This window comes from Anomalospiza imberbis, chromosome 3, assembly GCF_031753505.1.
Source record: "Anomalospiza imberbis isolate Cuckoo-Finch-1a 21T00152 chromosome 3, ASM3175350v1, whole genome shotgun sequence".
Lineage (NCBI taxonomy): Eukaryota > Metazoa > Chordata > Aves > Passeriformes > Viduidae > Anomalospiza > Anomalospiza imberbis.
In genome coordinates this window covers 80,301,609-80,324,289 of record NC_089683.1, presented here as the reverse complement: position 1 = coordinate 80,324,289, position 22,681 = coordinate 80,301,609, and the positions used below count along the sequence as shown (strand labels likewise).

The 22,681-nt window shown below is 36.9% G+C and overlaps 2 long non-coding RNA genes across 2 annotated transcripts in view; one reads left to right on the top strand and one right to left on the bottom strand.

Moving 5' to 3' along the window:
- LOC137469953 (uncharacterized) overlaps positions 1-22,681 on the top strand; it is a 143,923-nt gene that overhangs the window by 71,720 nt on the left and 49,522 nt on the right. The window lies entirely within an intron of this gene.
- Positions 7,197-10,419, bottom strand: LOC137469952 (uncharacterized). The gene is made up of 2 exons (XR_010996823.1): positions 10,053-10,419; positions 7,197-7,455 (listed from the first exon to the last, which is right to left on the bottom strand). It is a non-coding gene; the product is annotated as an uncharacterized lncRNA (long non-coding RNA).

Sequence of the window (22,681 nt, the reverse complement as noted above, 5' to 3'; positions counted from 1 at the left end):
ACACTGGAGAGCTCCTCCAAATATCAACTAACCTAATTTTAGATCAAATTTCAACTCTGAAAGAGACTGCAACATATGATGCATTTAACAGTGAATGGCAAAAACAAGCATTGTGCCACAAAAATCTGTTTTTTGAAACAGATTTCACTAGTGCAATGAATAAAGTCATAACTAAACATTAAAAATCTTCGGGGATTGAAAACATGGGGCTGGGTAGCAATCTTGCAAAGCCAGGTACAACATTTAGTTGACTGACCTATGGTGCAGAAATAAACAGAATAAAATAAACACAGCAATTGGAAGAAAAGACAGTACTTGTAATTCTAGAAGAATAAGACAAGGAGGAAAAATAAGGCAACAGGCAATAGTAACAGGTAAATGATGTACCAGTATCAATAAAATGTCTCAGAGTAATATTGCAGAAATTGTCTAAGGGATTTGGTTAATGTTTTGAATACAAATCTATCAAAACTAACTTTTTTCTTTTTTTATTGAGTTAGGAAGCTTTTTTTTTTAGTATCTTCCCACTGCCAAGACTGTTAAAACTTATCTCAGCAATAATTCTGCAAGAGAAATCTTGTGCTAGCCATAATAGAGCAGTATGATAAAGATCATGATGAATAGCAGACTTGACTCAACTGTGCCCCTCAGTTAATGAATAGCATCCATTTTTTATTAAATGATTCAGCCAAAATATTAAAGATGGAGCAATCAGGCAGGTCAGAAGCCTTGAAGAGCTACTATATTTTATGAGTTTCTTATCAATTAAATAAGTTTGTTCTTCTATATGTCAAAGTTGATTTGCTCTTTTTTTTCCTGGCTGAAGTCTGGATTCCACATTCCTTATAAGCTTTGTCTCATGCATTATACAGTGGAAATATGAGTCAAGAATTACTGGATTCCCTTCTTTAGACTTCCTCCTCTGCTGCTTCAAGCATCAGTTTTTCAGCTTTCTTCATTATACAATCAAGCACCTGATGTGGAGACAGGGCAGGTTGTGATCTGCAAGTTTGAATGAAGTAGGTGTGTAAGACAGAGAGGCATGGGGTACACCTCGCTGTCCTCTTCAGATTACTTAGATGTCACTAAACTGTGGGGATGGGATCCCATGGCTTCCCTCCAAGATTCTTGGGCTTCCCCACCCAGATATGGCAGGTGTTCAAGATCCAGCTCCCCATGGCTGGATCATACCTAATTTAAATTGGAAGGTCTTGTTTCTAGTCAGTCTTCCCACAGTGTCTCCTGAGTGGCTTATCCCGGGCCAAAGACAGAAGACCAATCCTGCAAATCCATACCGATTTGCTTATGCCTTGTTTGCATGAATAATGGCAGGAGTGATTTTCAGGGTTGGGATGTTTAGTCTAGAACCCAATTATTAGATCATGGCTTATGTTCTTCAGCAGTGAGTATGATCATTAATCAGAATGCAAGGTTTTCAGCTCAGTGGGAAGACCTTGTCATGGGCTGATTGCTCTTTGAGAGCAAACATCTTCCACAGCCTTCAGACCAGCTCACAGCTATGGAATTTTGCCAGTGATTAGAAAGGATAAAGATCAGTAAAAGACAGTTACAGTCACATCAAAGGGATACATAATAGACAGGTAAACTGAAAATAGGCTATATCTAATGTCCATGTAAAGTTAAAAGTACCTCACACCAACAAATGCTTCCAAAGTCAGTGATTTGGTGGCTTGCTTACTGTTATTATTTACTACTCTGTAGATAGATGCAGATTTTTTTTAGAGTTATTTCAATTATTTATGCTTCAGCAGTGGTAAGCAATTTAAAATAGATACATCTTGATGAATATTGTTCAGATAAATATTTTAAAATGATTAGATTAGAGGAAAAGGGAAGCACCATGTCCAGTTCATCTATTATTACAAACCAGAAAGCATTCTAAAATATTTTTGCTTTCCAGGAAAAAATGTTCCACACTAAGTTACTGATTTTTCTGATAATTATTTCGAGCAGAACTGTGTTCAGTTTTTCTGCAGAGAAAAAGATACTGTGTCATTGCTCCAAACCACTGAGAAACTTTTCTTTTTTATATTAGAATGAAAGACCATGTAATCAAATTATTAGTTGAAATTTGTCAGCCTGATAGATATTGTCACACTTCAAACAGATTTTTTTTTGGGGGGGGGGGGAAGGGGGAAATGCTGGTTTGCTGAAAATTCCTCAAATTGTCAAGCTTGTTGAGGCATTTAACTTGTGTAAAATCTGTATCACAGTCATTGAGTAATGTCTATGTTTGTCACCCTGTGAAATGAAGTCAAACTGCAGCATTACTGATTTCAAGAGAAGGAAGGGGCTTAGGGATGCGGTGTAGGGACACAAAGACAGTCCCATAAAACTTTTGGGGGAGCAGTAGGATTTCTGTGGGGACTGCTTCTGCTCAGCACAGTAACTGCCATATGCTGCTCACCTCTGTGTAGACAGTCTTACTCTCGTGTGCTTAAAGAAATGACATGTTAGCATTTTGGGATTGAGATAATCTTTCAGCTAGACTTTGAACTATACTGGGGCAATAAAGTGCTTCATAGCCATATTTGCTTTTGAAATGAAGAATGGGGAGAAAAAGTAATTCTGTAATCTTGAGAGAAGCATGGAATAATTTGAATATATAGCCTGAAATTCACAGGTAGAAAATGAGTTTACCACTTCTCACCTGCCTGCGCAAAGCAGTGTGGCCCAGGTTCAGATGGGACCAATAGTGAGCATGTTGCTTTGAGCAATTTCAGGAGAAATATCAGGAAACTTTTATGACATCATTGTGTCACTCTTCAAAGAAGAAGAAGGCTAGTATGAGCTGACACTGTTCAGTATTCGAGAAAATCACAGCTTGGTCTGAATAGCATAGCAATCATAGTTTAAGTCACCTGCAAAATAGCAGTAAGTATTTTATCTATGGTTTAAGAAGGAATATGACTGGTACTTAAAGTGGATTAAAAAAATTTATAGAGATAGAGGCCATAAAATGCCAACTGAGAGCTGTTAAAGATTATTTAAGGAAGAAAACAACAAAGGTAATGAGGTTTGTATGGTTTATTGCATTTTGTATTGTAAGATTGCAATTCAGTTTTTCTGGAGCTGAAGTCAGCATGCTGTTTTGTCTGTATTGTGTGCAGTCTATACAGAACTTTGTGGCTAAAAAAAAGTCAATAATATATTATATAGTCTAATCTTTGATTTTTCCTTCATATTCCTTTAGTAAATGACTTTTTTATTTTTAAAGATAAGAACAAGGAAACTGGTGTATATCTTAATTTTATTCTGGAGAGAGTAATATTATTTTCATTAGTGACAGTGTGCCAATTTGCTCCTATAAAAATGCTTTTCGTCTATGCATCCCGTGCTCTTCAAAGTAGGAGTATTATTCTAATCCCTGTGTTATGGCTGGTGTAACTGAGTCACTGTGTAGTTATGTCTTTATCCAAGGCTGTGTAACATGTAAGTGACAGATCTTGCAATAAAGGTACTGAAATGAGCTCTTTAAATTGGGTAAAAACAACAGTATCAGCAGCAGCAAAACATCTTGGAAGTTGGGGATGAGATGAAATCTCAATTGGAAATCCCTATGTTAACACATCAGATCAGGCTGAGACATTGTCAGAAGCAGAGTGTATTAGGAGGTAAGATGAAGTGTAGTGATGATTCACTGGTGAAATCAAACCCTTCAAAACAGTCTTGTCACTTGCTAAGTAATCGAGGAACATTTTAGCTACCGTCTTCTTCAAATGATATAGTTTTCTTTGAATGATGACATATTTAGAGGGTTTGTTTATCCCAATCAAGGTGCCTAAAAGTTACAACATGTTCAAGTCAGTGCAGGGGCCACAGGTTGCACCCAAGACAGCTGAGAGAGATTCACCATCACCAACAGAGGGGCTGATTGTCCTCTGGAGATACTGCATTTTCTTTAATGACTGTGCAGTGAGAGTGACAGATTTTGCCACAGTTATCTAGCCTCTTGACAACCAAAATTCAGGAGAGATGGTTGCCTCAGAAAAATAATATCTTTGAGCCACTCTTCAAATTTAAAACTTTTTGACACTTGTGTTTTATTGTCAAACTGCTTCAGTTTATGAACTACAAGGTATTAGTGGAGGTTCAGATCTTGTAGAAGTTTTGAATGGATGAGGTCTGGAGTATATGTTGGAAAGGAAAGAATGCTAATGTAAGTCAAGATAGCTACAGGTGATGTGGCAGACTAAAGAGATGTTAGCATGCAGATAAAAACCTTTTCACCAATTAAAAAGAAGATTACTTGCATTTAGCTTTGCAACTGTTTGTTAAATATTTCTTGACATTGTGTCATTCATATTTAGAAGTTAGGTGTTTGAGAGGTCAAGAAGTTATCTTCAGATGTTTCCCAAGGCAGCTGCACAGGCAAGGAATGCTCTGGTGGCTGCCATCCTTTGTAAACCAGTGTATCCACCCTTTTGTGAATAACACTTGAGTCTGAGTTATTTTATTATCTTTTAGGTCACTTTCAAAATTCAGATGTGCTGGGAGGTGTTCAGAAATGCTTCATGGAGTTAGGTTTAAGGCAAGAAGAGATGACCAAGTAGCATAACTGGACTCTGCCCAATACAGACCATGGGATTTCATGAAGTCAGTTGTGTGTTGAGCCCTAGCTGTAACTGCTCAGAGTGTCTTCCATCAACAAGCTTTTGTTTGCCAACAGCATGAAATGGAAAATATACCCATATCCTCAGTAGCTTTTTCTCTGGATTATTGAAATCTTATTACTAGTGAGATATACAGTAAACAGCATACAGGATTAAAACAGGTCTCAAGTAATTGAATTTTTTCTTAAAGACACTTAAAAAATCATAATTTTAGATAGCACTCAATTTTACTTCAAGTAACCACTAAAGCTTCTAAGTAAGAAGAACTGGGGGAAATTTTTCTTTTCTGTGTTTAACTTTACCAGCACTTATTTTATCTTGGATTTTTTTTGTTGCTTCTCTATAGTGAATTCTTTGTTTTTGATGTGGATGTTTTGAAACCAGACAAGGGAAAGCATTATTTAAATTGGGAAAATGTTATTACATAACTACAAAAAATTGGCAGAGAGATTCAGAGAAAATATTCCATCTGCCACTAGTTTTAATTAAATCAGAAGTCCAGAACAGAAGCAATCAAGCATGCACAAATCCAGAATTCAGTCAAACTACTTGTATACTCAGAGTTATTTTTATTGTAAAATAAAATGACCTCCAAATATTTTTCCCCTTTTATCTACTATGTGTTGTATTATTGTATGAAACAGAAGGATTTATAAGTAAATAACTCTCTCCCAAATCATGCTATTCTTGTTTATTTATGTTTTGAAAGTCTGCATATTATATTGTGTAGCCCTCAAGCCATTTTAGTTAATATTGAAATCCTAGTTAGCCTTTTTACCACTGATTTTTCTTCTGTTTCCCTAGAATATAACTTTTTGGATAGTTGTTTAACTGATGAAGAGATTCATATTGGCGCTATCTTTAGTGTTATCAAATTAACAAAGAAGGTTCTTTGTATGTGTATGACAAGAGGATTAATAAAAGTTCTCTCCAGATTGACCAGCAGTTCATTTTCTAAAACTGTTAAGTTGTCTACTTATGTCACTTTGAGTTAGAGATGGCAATAAATTAATGGGTATTATAAGGTATGATGAGAGGGAAAAAAAATGTGTGTTGCTATCTGGCATTAAACAGATAGGAAATTAAAGCTGATGGGTGTGAGAACAGTTCTCACACTTGGAAAATATTTAGGAAATTTGTTAACTATGCATGTCCCACACTCACTTAATATTCTACCATTTTTAATGCTTTCTGTATGCAATTCATCATTGTTATTGCCAGCATGCTTTCTTTTATTCCCTTTTGCTTTCCTGCCTCCTTGTATGCATACACAGAAACATGTATATTATTTTTATTTCCTATAAATAATAGTAATTCAGACAAAAAAAATCTATAGTTACTATTAGTGCATGAAAAATACAGTGCAAACTGTGTTCAGCTTTCAGAATGTAAGTACTTTTTTCTTCCTGTTCATAATTTGAGAGGTAAAAACAAATTCTGTGGTACCTCAGCAAAACCTTAGCAAAGGATTACTCACTTTTTAAAGAAAACAGTCTACATGTGCATTTGTATTGTGTAGATGCATAGGCTGAGAACTCTGAATTTTTTGTTTCTTGTCAGTCACAGAGTAGGTTATGATGGACATGCAAGCAATAGAGTCATAGTTTCCCCAGATATCACATCCTGTATCTATGATGATGGAGGGATGTCTCAATGTGTCAATTGCCTCAACCTATGGGGATACGTGATAGGATTTGTAAACATACTGGGAGTCATAGAATAGTTTGGGTTGGAAGGGACCTTTAAAGGCCATGTAGTCTAACTACCCTGCAATGAGCAGGATCATTTTTAATTAGATCAGGTCACTCAGACCTCTGTCCAACCCAATTTTGATTGTCTCTAGGGATAACTTCTGTTCCCTTGCTTAGGTTTTACCTGCATTCAACACCTTACAGCATGAGACATAAGGAATATATGAAGCATCACTGCCAGAAATCAACACCACAGTGTACAACCTTCAGAAACAGGATGGTGTAACACCTTTCCCATTTCTTGGGATGCTGTTGGTTTGAGTCTAGTGCTGTGTTCAAACTGACATGGCTACAGCAGATAATATGAAGCAATGCTACCTGCCGTGTCAATGTATGCTGAGGTAGCCGCTTTGCCTCAGATGTAAACAAGATGTGAAACTGCTTCTGAGGCTAGGTCTGTTTTTGGTTCCTTTCTTGGGAGACATTCTGGTACTGCGGATGAGAAATGCATGTGCAGTTTCCCCACGGTTCTCCTTTTGCTGAGAATGTTGCATGAGGTGAAACCGTGTGTGATAATACCTGGTCTGATGGTCTCTGTGAGGGCCCCACTGCTCGTAACACAGCCTGCTCAGCCTGCAATGGTGAACTCCCACACCTCACCTTTACTTCCAGACCTGTCTCTGCACCCTTGGGAAATTTGAGTTGTCTCAGGCCTTGAATCTTGCTGGTCAGTGGCTGGATGAGTGCCACGTATTGAGGATGCGTGTTCATTCCTCTTCTGGTCAATATTAAGGGATGCACCATGCTGTTGAGAACTGTGCTGTTAGGTTCTCCTTTCTTATTGTTTTTTCTCACTGGCCACAAAGGAAGGGTTATCCACTGGTTTATTGAGTTTTGCTTGACCATCTCTTGTTAGACTTATTTCTTATCTTGTTCCATAGCAATCACATCTTTGAAGAATTTGTTGCAGTTTTGCCATGCATCAATAAACCCAATTCCCAATGGGACTTGGACCTAATATTTTCCATACTTTTGTAAAATCAGCTTTTCAGTCCATCGCAATCTACTGTCTGTTGCATATATTCTGGAAGGTGGCAATCTTGAAGGGAGTTCTGTTGTTCTAAGAATAGCTGGAAAGAAAAGTGAACTGAGTAAGATGGATATAATTAAAACCTTAGCAATCTTAAAACAGGTATAATTTTAAGAAAAAGGTGGTTTGAATAATTTTCTGCAGTGTATTTACATTAGCATATGTCTAATGCAGCTGGAAAAAGTAAAGAGTATTCCAGCATTGTACCAGAAAGATAAGTGTGAATTTTGGGGTTTTTTTTGTGATTAGGTCTTTCCTTCATGCTTTTAGTCTATCAAATTATTCTGTAATATTTGAAAAGCTGAAGCATGCTGTACCTGAATAAAATGTAAACTACTAGCAATATAAATGTACTTGATATATGAGGAAAGAAGAGAGATGCAACTTTTCTTAAGGTTAGTAAAATGAAAAGATGACCTTACAGCAATTTAGAATTTCCTAAGATACCAGTGAAGTTTCTAAGTTCTGACAAGTTGATTACTGTTAGTGTGTGAGAAAAGCCTCTTGAGGGTACTTGGGAAAAAGGAATGACAAGAATTTTCAGTCACAAAATTAAAAGCCATTTCCCTAAAAGATGCTGAGATTTAATTTAAAATTTGAACCTTTAAGATGTGTACTAATGACCTCTGTTCCCCATACATTGAGAGAGGGTAATGAACAGGACTGTAAATAACACGCCAAATGATTATGGATGAAATCATAGTAACAGAAGGCTCATGTCAGTTATGGCCTGGGACTTATGTACAGCTCTGATATCCAGCTTAGGTCCTCATCTGCTGTCATGGATGCACCTCTGCTGTTCTGGGGACATTGTGGTGAGTGGTGTGAGCCAACTGGATGCTTGATTTTATTTTCTCTGCGGAAAATGTGTAAACTCTGGGCTAACATAAGAATATTTATACACATAGTGATCTAAAGACACCAAGATATAAGGAAAATATGAGAAATAGCGCTGTTTCCCTAAGATTTCTATTAAAGGGTTAAATGATAAAAATGAGAAAACTAATCACAAATCTTAAGTTAGTTTCAAAAAGAAATGAAAAATTCAAGCCCCATATACTTTAGAAAAATACTTTTAACATAGAGCTTGTTTTTAATTGAGCTGATGTTTAAAAAAGGTATTTAAATATTTAAAAAACCCTCTATTCATGTTATCTGAATCAGTGGCCCGTGAGGAATTTAAATTAGTTAATTTCACAGATTTAAATAACAAAGAATTGACCCTGCATTTCTTTCAGAAATATGTAGTTTATTCATAATGATATGGAGATCTATGGTGGGGTATCTCAACAATGATTAGAGCAATGAAGGGTATAATTCTCCAGATAATGAAAAAGCTCTTCATCTTTGATTAGCTGAGGAGGTCCAAAAGGTCCAAAATTGTTTTTTCAGGATGAAGAATAACTAGCTTCAGAAATGTTTTGCATACCTGTTCAGGGGTAACAGTTTATGCTAAAAATAAGTAAATCCCACTGGATCATACTGGATCTTTCACTCACTTGGAGTGTCTCACTGTAAATTAAGTGGCTGATTTTTTAATTTGTTCCTTTAGAATAGGTCCTATACTCCTGAGGGTGATACAAGATCATTTATAAATTCATGGTTACAGTTTTTCTTCTGGATTAAGTCCTGTTTGCAATTATTTACATGTATTTAAGGAAATTAGTAAAGGATATGAGGGGATCCTGTGGAATATAATATTCACACAACGCTGAAAGAGATGCCATTAGATAACTTTGTACTGATTCTGTGTTAAAAGGCTTCAGTGATAGACTTGGGCATTTAAACACAACCCAGAAAGCTCAGACATATTAATTATACCACTGACTGTTTGTACAGCAACTAAATCCCAGTTTTGGCCACACGCAAGAAATTTTAGGTCCTGCTTATATCCTGTATTTCTTTCATTCATGCATAGTCTAATAGGGAATGCCTATATAGTTTTGTGTGTACCTTATCCCTACCATCTCATTTGATCCTATTCTGAGTATCTGAATTTCCAGGGTTTAGGCTATGATTCTTGACAGCTTTCTCATGTCCCTGAATTTCATCAGTTGTGGGATAAGACTAGTGATGCTTACCTCTATATGAGAAGCCTTGTATTCTTCTGTTGAAAAATGCCTTGTGAGAGCAAGGCATTTTTATTTACAAATTTAACTCTGGTCAGCTAAAAGACCTGTAAATCTATTGTCCAGTCCAATACATTTTTAGAAGCTAAAAAAAGCAAGCAAAAGCAGCAAACTGTGAAGACAGGAAATCTACTGGCATAGCATGGCAGACTGGGATGGCAAATACAATTCTCTTTCTTGCTTAAAACAAGAGGGCATCTTGTGTCTGAGCAAGTTGATGTAAAGCAGGCCTAGGGGAGTCAAGTATGGAAACAGCAGACACAGACAGCAATAAGGCGCTCTTTGGAGCAACAACAAAACAGATGGTTCAATGGCCCCCTGTCCACTCCAGAGAATATACAATTACTTACAGGACAAAGCCCATCTGGTCCCATAATAATCTCAGAATTCATCATGGCTAAAACTGTAGTAGGCTTTTTGCCAGCTGTTTAAATTAACTTGCCCCTCTATAAACCTATCTAAAAAAATTCAATCCTTTCCACCCTTTAACCTGCTGTAATAGGTTCACCTCTTACCTTGTGATCAGAAAAACAGGAGAAACCTGTGCCACCTGTTAGCTTTGGGAAGGATGGCTTGTGCCTGTTGGAAACTCCTGCAAATGAAGTGAGCCATCATAAAGTTTTAGAGGCCACCCTGTAAACCTGTTTCAAATTTTGGCACTGTGACTGATTGTCCGAGGCCAGACAGATAGAGGAGATAGCCTGTAAAGCTGTATAAAAGCATAGCTCACCATGAAAGGACAGTATTTTCAAGATGCTAAGCCAAGGACTTGTCCTGCACTCAAATGGAGCAGGTGATGGTGCTATAAATAGGAGCTTGAGGAGGCAGAAGGAGAAAACAATATAGCCATACTGGGATAGATTGCAGATTTGGGAATTGTGGAACATCAGTGGCTTTATTTAATATTCAGGGTCCGTGAAGTCCTGGCTTTCTACCATTTGTAGTCACTTCTGGGCAATAAGGTGCACAAAGGAGACTCTCAGCTCAGGGTAGGAGCCAGTTTGCTGTGTATGTTAAAGGCTGTGCAAGGCATGTGTTTGTGTTAAACTGGGCTCTGGGTGTTTAGATGGCAAGACTGAGTGTAGGGTGCAGGGCAAGAATAAAATGTGCTCAAATTCAAGCTGCAGTCTCCTGGAAGTATCCTTGGAAAGTATCCTAAGCACTGATTTCTTAAGTTCTTTCATGTATATTGTGTCACTTTGGAGGAGTCTCTGGGTCAAGTAATATATACAGTTAATTCCTTACTAAATTTTATCCTCTGTGAACATTATTGCCATTTTCAGCATTGATCTGATTTTATCTTTTGTAAGAACCCAGCTGGTTTCAGTATGCAGTTGGCTTACAGAAACCCATTCAACCTTTTAGCCATTTACTATCTAAAAGGCATGATTGCTACCTGCAGGAAACAGAGGGAGAGAAGTGAAATGAAGAGAATATGTGAATATAAAACTCGTCTGTCTGCATATGAAACTAATACTGTCCTAAGGATAAAACAAAAGCCTTCTTCCTCAGTCAGACATCCAGTCTTGTGGAATGAATGCTTCCTCTGAACATCTTTCTAATTCAATCTCTATCATTTTCATACCTGCACTGCAGCTAAGATTTTAGTAACCAGCTGCCAAAGAAAAATGTAGAGGCGTGACAATATGTTTTTGGAATCTGGAATAGGTTTCAGGCTGTCACTGGCTCAGTTTCAGGCTTTTTGACAAGCTATTGTCTGTCCTTCTTGGAACAATTGACAATTTTGCAGGCAGAACTTGTGCAAATAGCCTGAAAAATGGACAGCTATTATTTTTAAAATATTATTAAGAATAAGAAAATGAAAACTAGAAAGTGCAGGTGTTCTTGAGTGCTGTTTTTCAGATTAGTGAATGTAATTTTTGTAATTCCACCTGGTGGTACAATTCTAAGTAAAGACCGTAAAACTGTGACTAGTTTAGCATTTGTTAAGAGAGGAACATATGCCATTTATCCTGTGGGAATTTACAGTGATCTGGTATGCCAGATGACACAAAGAAAGGACTATAATTAACTGCCACAGTGCATTCATAACATCTAGGAGCATTGGTAATAATAAAAGGTGCTACTGCATGGAAATTTGACATTGACACTAGAAGGTTCTCATCTTGATACTTTTTGCATTTTTCATCACTGTGACCTGAAAAATGGCCTGAAAACATCTCATTGATTCTACATATTTTTTTCTTTTAAAATATATAGTATATGAATTTTCTTTCAAAAAATTCTAATTTCATTTTGTAGTTAAAATCTTGCCTAGCTTACCTGATTCTACTGTGGTTCCTGCAACTCTGAGTGCATGTATCGGAGTGTCTGTCGCTGATGGGCTTTGTTGCCACAACAGCCCCACTCCCAGCCTTGCTTACAGGTAAATCTTTGGGTGTCACTGAAGTACAGATGTGCCCTCAGCTGTCTTCTGCTTCAGCACTTCAAGTGTACCTTTCTTAATATGTCTTAAGAGAGTTGATAATTCTCTCTGCAGCGATTTTGTATGGGAATATACACCATCCTATGTCCCCAAGCAAGCCACAGTAATGTGAGCAACACATAAGGATGTTGTACCCAGAGATGAATTTTGTTCCATTAAGACCCAGATGTAATTGAGAGATTTAATGATGCATGAGGTTTTCACAGGCTGCTAGGATACAATTGAATTTTATCTGCATTGACTACTGTGCAAACATCCCCAAATCCAAACCTAATGACTGTGGAAGGTATTAACCTCTATCAGTACTGTACATGATACCTTGGCATCCTCTGTGTTTACAGTTTGTAGTGAGTGCTTCATTAAGATTTCTCTGTGTGCTTGCCATTGCTGCAACACTTCAGGGACAGATTAGAATAATATGAAATGTTTATAAATCACATTTAGGAATTAAAACAGTGAGCACAAACCTGCTATTTTCAGGTGGGAGAAAATAAGATTTCAAAGCAATTATGGAAAGTTTAACATATCTGGTCTTCTGTTGCTTCAATTCAATACCAGGTATTTCTGTATGTAATGATGATGGGAAAGCAGTTGCTACCTACTATTGAGCAACTGGAAAGTTATTTTGTGTTTTTTTTAATCTCATAATCATTTCATCTGAAGTAACAACACTTATTTAGCTTACTCTAACTCCATAAAATTCAAAATCAGATATATTGTTTTAAATTTGGTTTATTTAAGGAAGGTCTTAATGTGCATGTGCCATTCTGTGTCCTCAGACTGTATATTATTCTCAGCAGAATTTTAAAAGCTGACCTAAGCACCTATTTTCACTGTTTCAAGCTTAATGCCCCCAAAGTATTTTTTAGCACCTTCATATCACTTAATGCTCGGTAAATTTTTATAACTATCATTTTTATTTGAACATGTGGAGAAGGCAACACAAAAATGGAAATATGCTGTCATTAAAATTTCATTGAAGTTCCATGTCATTGTTATTTAGCAAATTACATGATGCATAATACTGTGCATCAGATGAGGTGCAAGAACTGATCTGCTGGAGGCATGCAGTACTGGCTGTGCTGGTTGAATGGGTGAGAGAAGCTCTGAAGTTGCTGTTCCACTTTGTTACTGAAGTAAGGACTTAACATGCTTAGATAAGGCGATTTTCCTAGACCACGGTCACCCTGTCTGAAAGGTAAAAAGAAACTGGTGGAATAACCTCCTTCTGTTTTGGAATAATAGAAGGTATTGCCTGCACAGACCCCCTGCTTTCTTCATAGCCTTTGGCCATCATGACTACAAAGGCACTGCTGTCACAGTTATTGAAAGGTTTTTAGGCACCTGTCTCCTGAAAATTTCAGATTTCTCTGAATGGTTAGGATTGCTCAGATGACTGGGATATCACATTTCTGAAGTGTTCAAGTGATATGGCATTTTGACTAGTCCTGGTTTTCCTATAATTTCTATGAAAGCTTGCTGCTGCTACAGATTTGAAGTAGCTCAAGTGTCATCTCTGGGAAAATAATCAACAAAACCAGATGAACTTTTGGATACTTGAGACTCTTTGTCTGTCTTCAAGTCTGAGAGAATATATGGATCTGCGTGTGACAAGCATGTCAGGACATGGACATATATTGAAAAAGGGCAGTGAATAGCGTGATGCAACAGGTAACTTTTGGTAAGTGGTCTAGCTGCATTACCAAGGGGTAAAGATCCTGCTCCACATATAAAGCAGAAGGAGCATACATTATTTTTATATAGATGTTATATGCATAACAATGTTAAGCCAGTGTCCTGTTACGACAAGTGTGACCCTGTGTATCTTCTAGAACCTGAATAATGGGCTCATAGAGATAGTGTTCCCAAGACACAAAGCTTTTTCCCTTTCCTTGGCTTCAGCAGTTTCATAGCAACTGAGAAAGATGCTCCTATTGTATGAAGTTTACAAGGGATTAATTTCAAATACAGGTCATGTTTAGTGTACAAACTTGGGTCAGAAATATTCTTTTATAATGTCACAGAAATGCTAAAAGTAATGGGACTCACTTCACTCCGTTTTAAGACTGGGAATGGGATTACACTTGGCTATAACTGCTGTCATATACTGAAGATGCTTCTAACTGCATGTATTCCAAGCACGTTTTCAGTTCAGGGAGACACCAACGTTATCAGTTCCTAGATCTGCATACTAAAAAAGAAATGTTATTCAAGAATAATTTCAGCATGTAATTTCAATGTTATTCAAGAATTAATCTAATAATCTGTTCAGGCTGATACTAATGTATCTAGCAATAATAGTTATGAAATGAGTGCAGTAAAGAGGTGGATAATATAAGCCCAAGACCTACTGGTATAATAAATATTCTAACGAAGATAAATATTCTATGAAACTTGATCAGTTACTCTGAAGACACCCTATGGCTTCTAAGTGTCTGGATTTTGCATTATTAATTATTTAGCTGAAAAGGAATCAAAATATTCAGGAGGTTGGGAATGGTTATTTTTGTCACCCTTGTTCATCACTACACTGTTAATTGTGTTGTACAGAATAAGTAGAGCTCTACTAGGATTTAAAGGCAACATAAATGTGTGTCAGAATTTACAGTGGTCCTTGGGGAGAAACAAGCCCAATATTTTTGGCATTCCTCTGAGTGATGTAAATGAAATCAGGCACTAAGCACAAGTTTTGCATGCAAAGATGTGCTCTAAGACACTGAGAAATAGATAAGCAGATTGTTTACATCTGGGCTGTGTCTTGGGAAGGGCTTAATCAAATCATATCATATTTACATTGCACAGTCATCCTGTGTCATTGGTAGCATCAGAATCTTCTGGTGTTTTCAACTGCACACATGGTGTGGCAGACAGTTGCTCCAGCACAGTCTGTCACTTTGGTGCTTTTCCGTGTAATGCGAACAGGATTGTGATCAGCTGCCAAACATCCTTAACTCCACCCTCTCGATCGATTGCTTTCTGCTTCTCCTTGGTGGCATCACGCAGCAGATCACAGTAGTTAATTTTTCTAGGTGCCTGTCACAGCACTAACGCATGGGCTGCTTGCTTAGAAGTTGTTGCAAAATAGAGAGCTGTCCGTCAGGAGCTTGTCAGAGGTTGCTCATTTCAGACAGGCTATAAAAGCTCATACACACTGGATAAGCATTTCATATGAGATGACAAGACTTGAAGAAAAACCCTGTATCACCTTAACACAACCTTCGACAAATGAGTTCTGTCTTGTTTTCACAGTAGCAACTACTTGAAGGCACATCTGACACCTGCTGCATGTGGCTACAATTTGATTTAATATTGTTCCTGTCCCTTGCTTACCTTGTTGATCACCAACAGTTTTTGCAAGTGTCCATTCCAATTTGCTTTCAACCAGAATGGTGTTTATTAAATGATTGTGCCTACATCTCTCTTAATTCTAACATGTCTTCTTTAGATCAAACACAAATGAAGAGGGGTTCTAAAGACACAGAAGTTTGGAGGGAAACTGTTCCCAGGTGTTTGCACAGCAGCTCTGTGGTATATAGCAACACTTGCTCTGTGGCTCCCAGGGTGGGGAGGCATTGCCAGGGAGCCACTTCCCTCTCAGGTGCTGCCACAGCACTTGGAGGTTTTCCCAAGAGACTGACATGGCAGAGTTCAGTAAGAGAGTTTGAGGTGTTGAACTGAGCCAACTGTGAGGTGCCCCAAAATGGCAAACCAGCTTAATGGCAACAAGCTGTGGCCATTACACAGTAGTTATACTGAGGCCATAGAATCCTAGCAGAGCCCTTGTGTACTGGACACTGTAGTGGAACCACAAGATCTATTGCTTACTATCTCTTGGCCTTCACTTTTCCTTGCTGTTTTGCACTCTGCAGCAATGGCATGGATTTAACCTGGTGTGAAACCACATGGATGATAGGCAGTAGGTAACAGCCTTAATGACCTAATGGAGCATTACACAGTGAAATATCATGACCTTGTCAGGAAGGGCAGAAGTTTCCTGTTAAATTGCTGAATTTTCAAACAAAAGGTATAACATTCTGAATGGCAATTTTATGTAGCTACTGCATTAAATGCAGCTTTTGTGCTTTTAGCCATTTCACTGAGTGTTTTATATAAATTTTATCCCAATAAGTCTCCACAGATTATTTGTCCTGATTGCATCTGTTAGACTTTGAATGGTGAATAATTGATTTTTATTTTTTTAATGTTTAACTTGGTCTCGGAAGATGGGTCTGAGAAAGCATAGGCTGTAATTTGTTTCAAATACAAATAAAAAATTAATCCATTGCTGTCTATGCTATTATCTGCAAGGGACTAAGTCTCAGAATTTCCCAAGAGCTGCTAAGAACATCATTACTGGAACACTCAGGGTGTTTTAATTTCATTTTTTACTAACTGTCTTGGTTAATTGCAGCATACTCAGTGGGGTGGGTCAAGGCACTATTTCATTGGTATACAATATTTGCAAAGAAATCTTTACTTTAGTGCCCTTAAGTGCTCTGGAGAAATATTTCTGATATATTTCCTAAAAAGCAATAATGTTTCCATCCTTCTCTTTTCTTCCTCTTTCCCCTATTTATGTGGGTGCATAATAATTGTTCATTTAAGATTAACAATTAACCTGGGCATGTGTTTGGAAAGTTTTCAAAAACAACTTTCTTATTGGTTTAAGGAGAAAGCACAAAACTAGAAAGCACATTCTGACAGTGGAGGATGCAGCAGGAGAGGGGATACAGACATCTGGATTTGAAACACATCAATACATGTCAAAACATATATTAATAAATTCTCAAGCTAATAAACAAAGGTATTTTTTTCCTACAGGAAAGATTAAATTTAGTATCAGTAAGGTAAATAATTTTAAAAAGTGTTTTGGGATTTTTTTTCTGTGTGGTAGTCATTAAGTGAGTGCATGAAAAGTGATTTGAAGTCTTCACAGAGAACTTCAAAGCAAACAAATATCAATGAAAATTGAAAGGAACTGCTAAGTTCCTAGACAAATGTTGTGATCATGTCTTGACATGGGTGCTGAATGTCTAACTGTCTGCTTTCCAGCATTTGTGTGATCACATATTCACAGAGGAAAGCCTTTTGAATCTTTCTCAACATTTTCTTAGATTGGAAACTCTTGAGAACCAGGTTCAACTGCCTGTGTAGAAGGAGGCACATAGAGCTACCTAGAAAGAGACAGCCCTCCTTGTCCTTTGGTGCACACACAGCTGCTGTGGCTCAGATGTGTGTTATTTTGTTGTCTAGCCCACAGATTTACTGCTGATTCTGCTGACAGAGATACTTTTGATATTTCCAGAACTCAGTCTGGGATTATCTTTCCAGAACCACATGGGAGAAGTTTATTGCCTGGTTATCTATGTATTTTGAATTCTGAATTTATCCCAGTGTCTACTCTTGAGTTTCACTTTTCTTTCAATGTGTGTGCTTTTTTCTCCTTTCACACTTTTCCCCATGCCTCTCAAGCATGCTTATTCTGGTTCCAGTGATCACAGGGAAGAAAAAAGGACAGCACTCTCTCTGGGTATGGCCCAGAGCTCTTTTAAGTTAGAACCCCCAACAGCTTCAAGCTTAAAGTCCTCTATGCATACTCTCACTGTTTCCTTTATTACGTATCCCCACATAGTCCCTAAACACTGACTGTCTGGGTGTACAGAAAAGGATAATGAATTAGAAGCCCCTCTAAATAAATCTGTACACTTTTAACCAAAAATTTAAAGCAAAGTCTATTAGCAATGTCACCAACCCTGTATTTCTACTGTTCTTGAGAGTATCTCATTAAACATCAGTAACCTCCTGAAATATTTCAATAATGTTGATTATTGCAACACATGATTGAATATTAAAGTGTTTTATATTCCAGTTGACAAAGAAGTTTTTCAGCTATAACTTTAAAAGCCACTGGTAAATTTACAGAAGAACCTGTAAGCATCAACACAGTGCTAAATTCTAATAAAAGTGGAAGGAGTCTGGAAGCTGATAAGAGATGTGGTGACTTAGAGATAAAAGATAGTTTAGGCAAGAGTAAGCAGAGAGCACTGAGTTGTAAATAAGGAACCTAAATATTTTCAGGGAGACTAATGCAAATATTAAAGCTGTGTATGAGAGCTTTAAATAACACAACTGGAACATACGTAATACTAAGGACAACGCTGATCTGGCATCAGATAGGGGTTAAGCTGCATATAATTGTTTGCATTAGCCCCTATATTTATGTATGAATGAAATCTTATGATTGAAAATCTTCCATATATTGTGTCTGTGTTTTCTTTCTGTGGATTTTACTGCAGCTGTGAGGAAAAAAAATAACATTGTAAAATTAAACAAGAAGAGTAAGTAGATATTCAAGGGTGTAAAAAAGGTGACTTAATTCTTCAGATGCTGAACTGTCAAGCAATGGGTTGATTTTGGTAGTGGTAGGGTAAAGAAGCGTGGTGTCAAGGTGGGATATGTTGGTGCTTATGTTGGTGGCTGAGGTACTATGGTGGTTAAGTCCAGAAACAGGAGGGGAAGCAGCTCTGGCATTCCCTTCCCTCATACAAATCTCACTCTGACCATACCCATGCTTCATGCTCAAGTCACTTGAAAGCTGTTACCACCAGTCATTCCAAATTATAGGATGTTTTGTGATTTTAGAGGCTCATTGTGTATAACAGACATTTAACTGCTGCTATTGCCAAGAGGCATCTTCAGAACCATCTCAAAGAAATATTCCTTTGCTGTGGGTGGAGACCTGTGAAAGAAGGGAGGATTTCCTTGGCAACAAGTCGTAAATAAGTACCTGGCTAGCTGAGATTCAGATATGCTGGGCTGCTCTCTGTGGAAAACAGTAAACCTGGTAGCACATGGACTAGGAAAGAAAGTCAGCATACTTCATCCCTGAGCCTTACAGAAAAGCATGTCTAGGCTGGTTTCTGATGTTTTCAGGAAAATCTGTTATCATAATGTTCTTCCAGTTGAATGGAAACTGTCCAAGTTTAATTGTTGTCTTTTTTTTAACTGAGCAGTTGTCTTTTTTTTAACTGAGCAGACACTACCCTGGCAGCAAAACACTGGGAGTTTAGTACTTATGGTACAGCAAGCTGACTACAACAAAAAGTAAGGGTTTCTTCACAAAGGCAAGTTCACAAATTTAAAGTATTTCTTTCTGTTTTAGTCTTCTTTTGAATCACAGTATTGAAGTGCTTTTATTCAGTCAAATCAAGTGAAAAAAGTAATAAAGGCAAATGATAGAATGATATTTTCTTGTGTAATGAACCAGCTTATATAAATGTGATGTTTGATACTGTTCTTGTAGTCCCCATTACTGGTACAGTGTAAGACAAAATTTTTTTTTTAAAAACCATTGCTGAATTTTTCAATAACTGAAGAATACTTGATTTATAAGCTTTGAATATAAAAAGAGTCACAGATTTTCATGTCAGTGAAAAAAACTGTAATAACCTGGATCTGTTAGGGAAGTGTTTTATTTGTTTGATGGGAGATTTTGTAGGGAAAGTCTATGTTTCTTCCCTGAAACAATGTGTTGTCAACAAAGTCAGATTCAGCTGTTACCTTTATATATGCTGTGAATATTAGTGCACTTATGCTACCTGTGGGGCAAAGTTTCCTTTAAATAGAAGTTTTCAAAATTTATTGCAAGCATCATATGTCTAAATAATTATGTCAAAATTTTGGGATGAAAACAGATTTAATGAAATATTAACTACTTATGAGTTTGATGATATATGTAATACTTTATTCATATTTTTGTGTCAGAAATATGAATATGAATATTTCTGTGTCAGAAAAATCCTACATTTCTGAGTAGGAGTTGACTGGTAGCCTAGTGGAAAAAAGATGAGGTCATAGATAATGTGTGATGTGAGTGAACATAATGAGTGTTTATGCAGGTGATAATTAGTCAAAAATTTTAAACAAAGAATTATCTACTATTTGACACTAGTGCTTTAGATTGCTTTTATTTGGTGCATTTCATAGAATATCACTAATGTTCGAAATGTCCATCAGTTGTTCAAGGGAGTAAAATGTGTAAGGGCATAATTTATATATTTTACGTAAATGTATTTTTAATGTGTATGTTAGCCCACGTGCATAAAACATAGCACCCTTGAGATCTGTGCTTTCCCAGCTCAGCAGACTTTCAGGTAACTTGCTTTGGATGGAAAATTAGGGGCTCAAGAAATTTATTTTTATGAAAAGAATTATTATTTCAGAAATTGGGGTTTAAAAGTGTCTAGAAGACACAAATTCTTAAAATTCCCAGTAGACAACTTATAGTTTTTAACCAGGGAGGGAAATATTACAGTTTGGATACATAGCACTACAAACTTAAGGGAGTCAAAACTCACTTGTTCCGCATACCTTTGAAACATAGCATAAATTTCCTCCTGGACCTTACATTGATTTATTAAAGAAATATGGATATTGATCTAGCACCGATATCCACCTGTGACGGACAAAAACTCTCTAACAGTTTAAAGTTAGAAAGTGTATGTTTATTATGACGCCGGGCGGCATGCGGGATAGCTCCCAAATACACACTGCGCCCCTCAGGTGATTACAGAGTCCTTTTATCCATACAAGTATTGAATACCCAAAATACAAATACATATTCATCATTTTGGTACACCCTACTACTCGCTTCGTATGCTAATCAGTTCAAAAGCTATTAAGCATGTGTAGTTTGTTCCTTGAAATGGGTCGGTGGTCCCTTTCATGGGGAGGGGTCCTAAAATGAGGAAGTAAATTAAGTCTTCTTCATTCTGACCTTTCTACCTTTTCAATGCAAATGTGACAAATGAACCCTTGGTAGAACTCCCATTTCTTAGCTGTAGTTGGTTTCGGAACAGAAAAGGCCCACAATTGTCTTACGTTTCTAAAAGCTATTTGTCAGTTTCTATATTCCTCATTACAAACCCAGCTAACTAAACATTGTGTTGACAAGCAATCAATTATTAGTTAACTACTAACTCTTAACTTCATGAAGCAAGGCCTACCCATTTATTTTAATTAATTCCAATAAAGCTTATTTTTAACTAAAATCTTAGCTCCTCTAAAATCTCTATATTTCTTAAAGTTTATGTTTCAACATAGCACGTTGTGCCTTCCTGAAGCATCTACTGTGGCGGATCACCAAGAAATGAACATTTCATCATGACAGCTTTGATTTTCAAAATTATTTCAAGGTGTTTCAGTTTTATGTTGAGGCTATTTATTTTTTGATCATTTATTTGTTTGAATTAATAGCATTTCTAAACAAAATAATTGCAAATATATCGAAATGCTAGATGTTGAAATGCTGAATGAATTGACTTGATGAATAATAAGCAAAGGATTTGAAAAATTCTGATTTTGTCTTCCTGTTGTCACTACTTCTACTTCTCCCATCTTCCCCTTTTCGCAAAAACCTTTAATTTTACTAAATCTGCACTTTTTAAAGTTAAAAATAATTTGTGAAACAAGAATGCTTCTGAAGGCACACTGGCCATCAGCTATGATGTTAGTATACATTTATTAACAATTTGCTGGTATTTGCACACAGTCCACTGCCTGATTTAAAATTATAGTGGACATTAGCTTTACAAAATATTTGTTCTTTAGTTAAAAGACTGTGATTTTTTTTTCAGACTCTGGCTGCTATTAAATACATTTTGCACAACTTCAAATTATTTCATAGAGATGTTATAATAAGTTTTGGTTCTGCATCTGAAATTCCTTCATTCATAGAACTTCTCTGAGAATTTTTCTACAGGAAAGATTCAAATCATTAAGGTCACATATAGAAAAAATAATCCTATTGCTGATGGTAAATTAAAGGCTATTGTCAAAATTACTTGTTAATAGGCGAAACACAGACCCAGCAAAAAAAGAGTTGAAGATATTAACTTATGTTTGGATAGAAAAATGAACCTAATAAGTGCAAGTAGTGTTGCATAAACAAAACTGCCATCCTTATTTTGCTTTAGGATTCTCAGTTGCTGCATCGTTTCCCATGTATATTTCTAAGAGTGTATCAATTTACCTGGATCACCATTGTACTCTCAGAAAGCTCTGCTTACAGATCCTCAATAGGACAGAGACCTATGCATGTTTCCATTTACGCACAATTATCTTGAGTTACTTCATTTCTACACATTCTGTAGAGATTAATTTAAGTGGCAGTGGTGCAAGCCTGTGCAAGTTTCCTGCCACTGGGGAATCCAGATTTTAGTTGAACTCCAGGACAGAAGACTGAGCCTAACTACCTTTGCTTTAATTCCCCATGCTTCTCCATTTTCCTCCTTATGACTCAGAAATTATTTCTCTGGGAAAAATAACAAGCTTTTTTGCAATCACTGGAGGGAGACAGACTAGGCTCTAGAAGTGTTTGTCTGCTGTGATGCTGTGGAGTGGGAATAATCCAGCCAAGAGGTGGCCATTGACCCAGCACCTCGTGTGGCACCTGGCTGTCACCCTTGTCTTAGAGCTGGGCCTTCCTCAATGTACTTGGGCCACACAATTCTTACTTCTGTAGATCACTGGACAAGCTTACATTGTTTAAAATTCACTTTGGAAATAAAAAGGAATTAGTATAGAGATATATAAATTGTCTCAAAATTGATTCAGTCTAACTTCTTTTCCAAGGATGAGGAAGGTTCAAAGCCAGGCATTCAACATTAAAAGCTTTGTGGAAGTTAGGACAA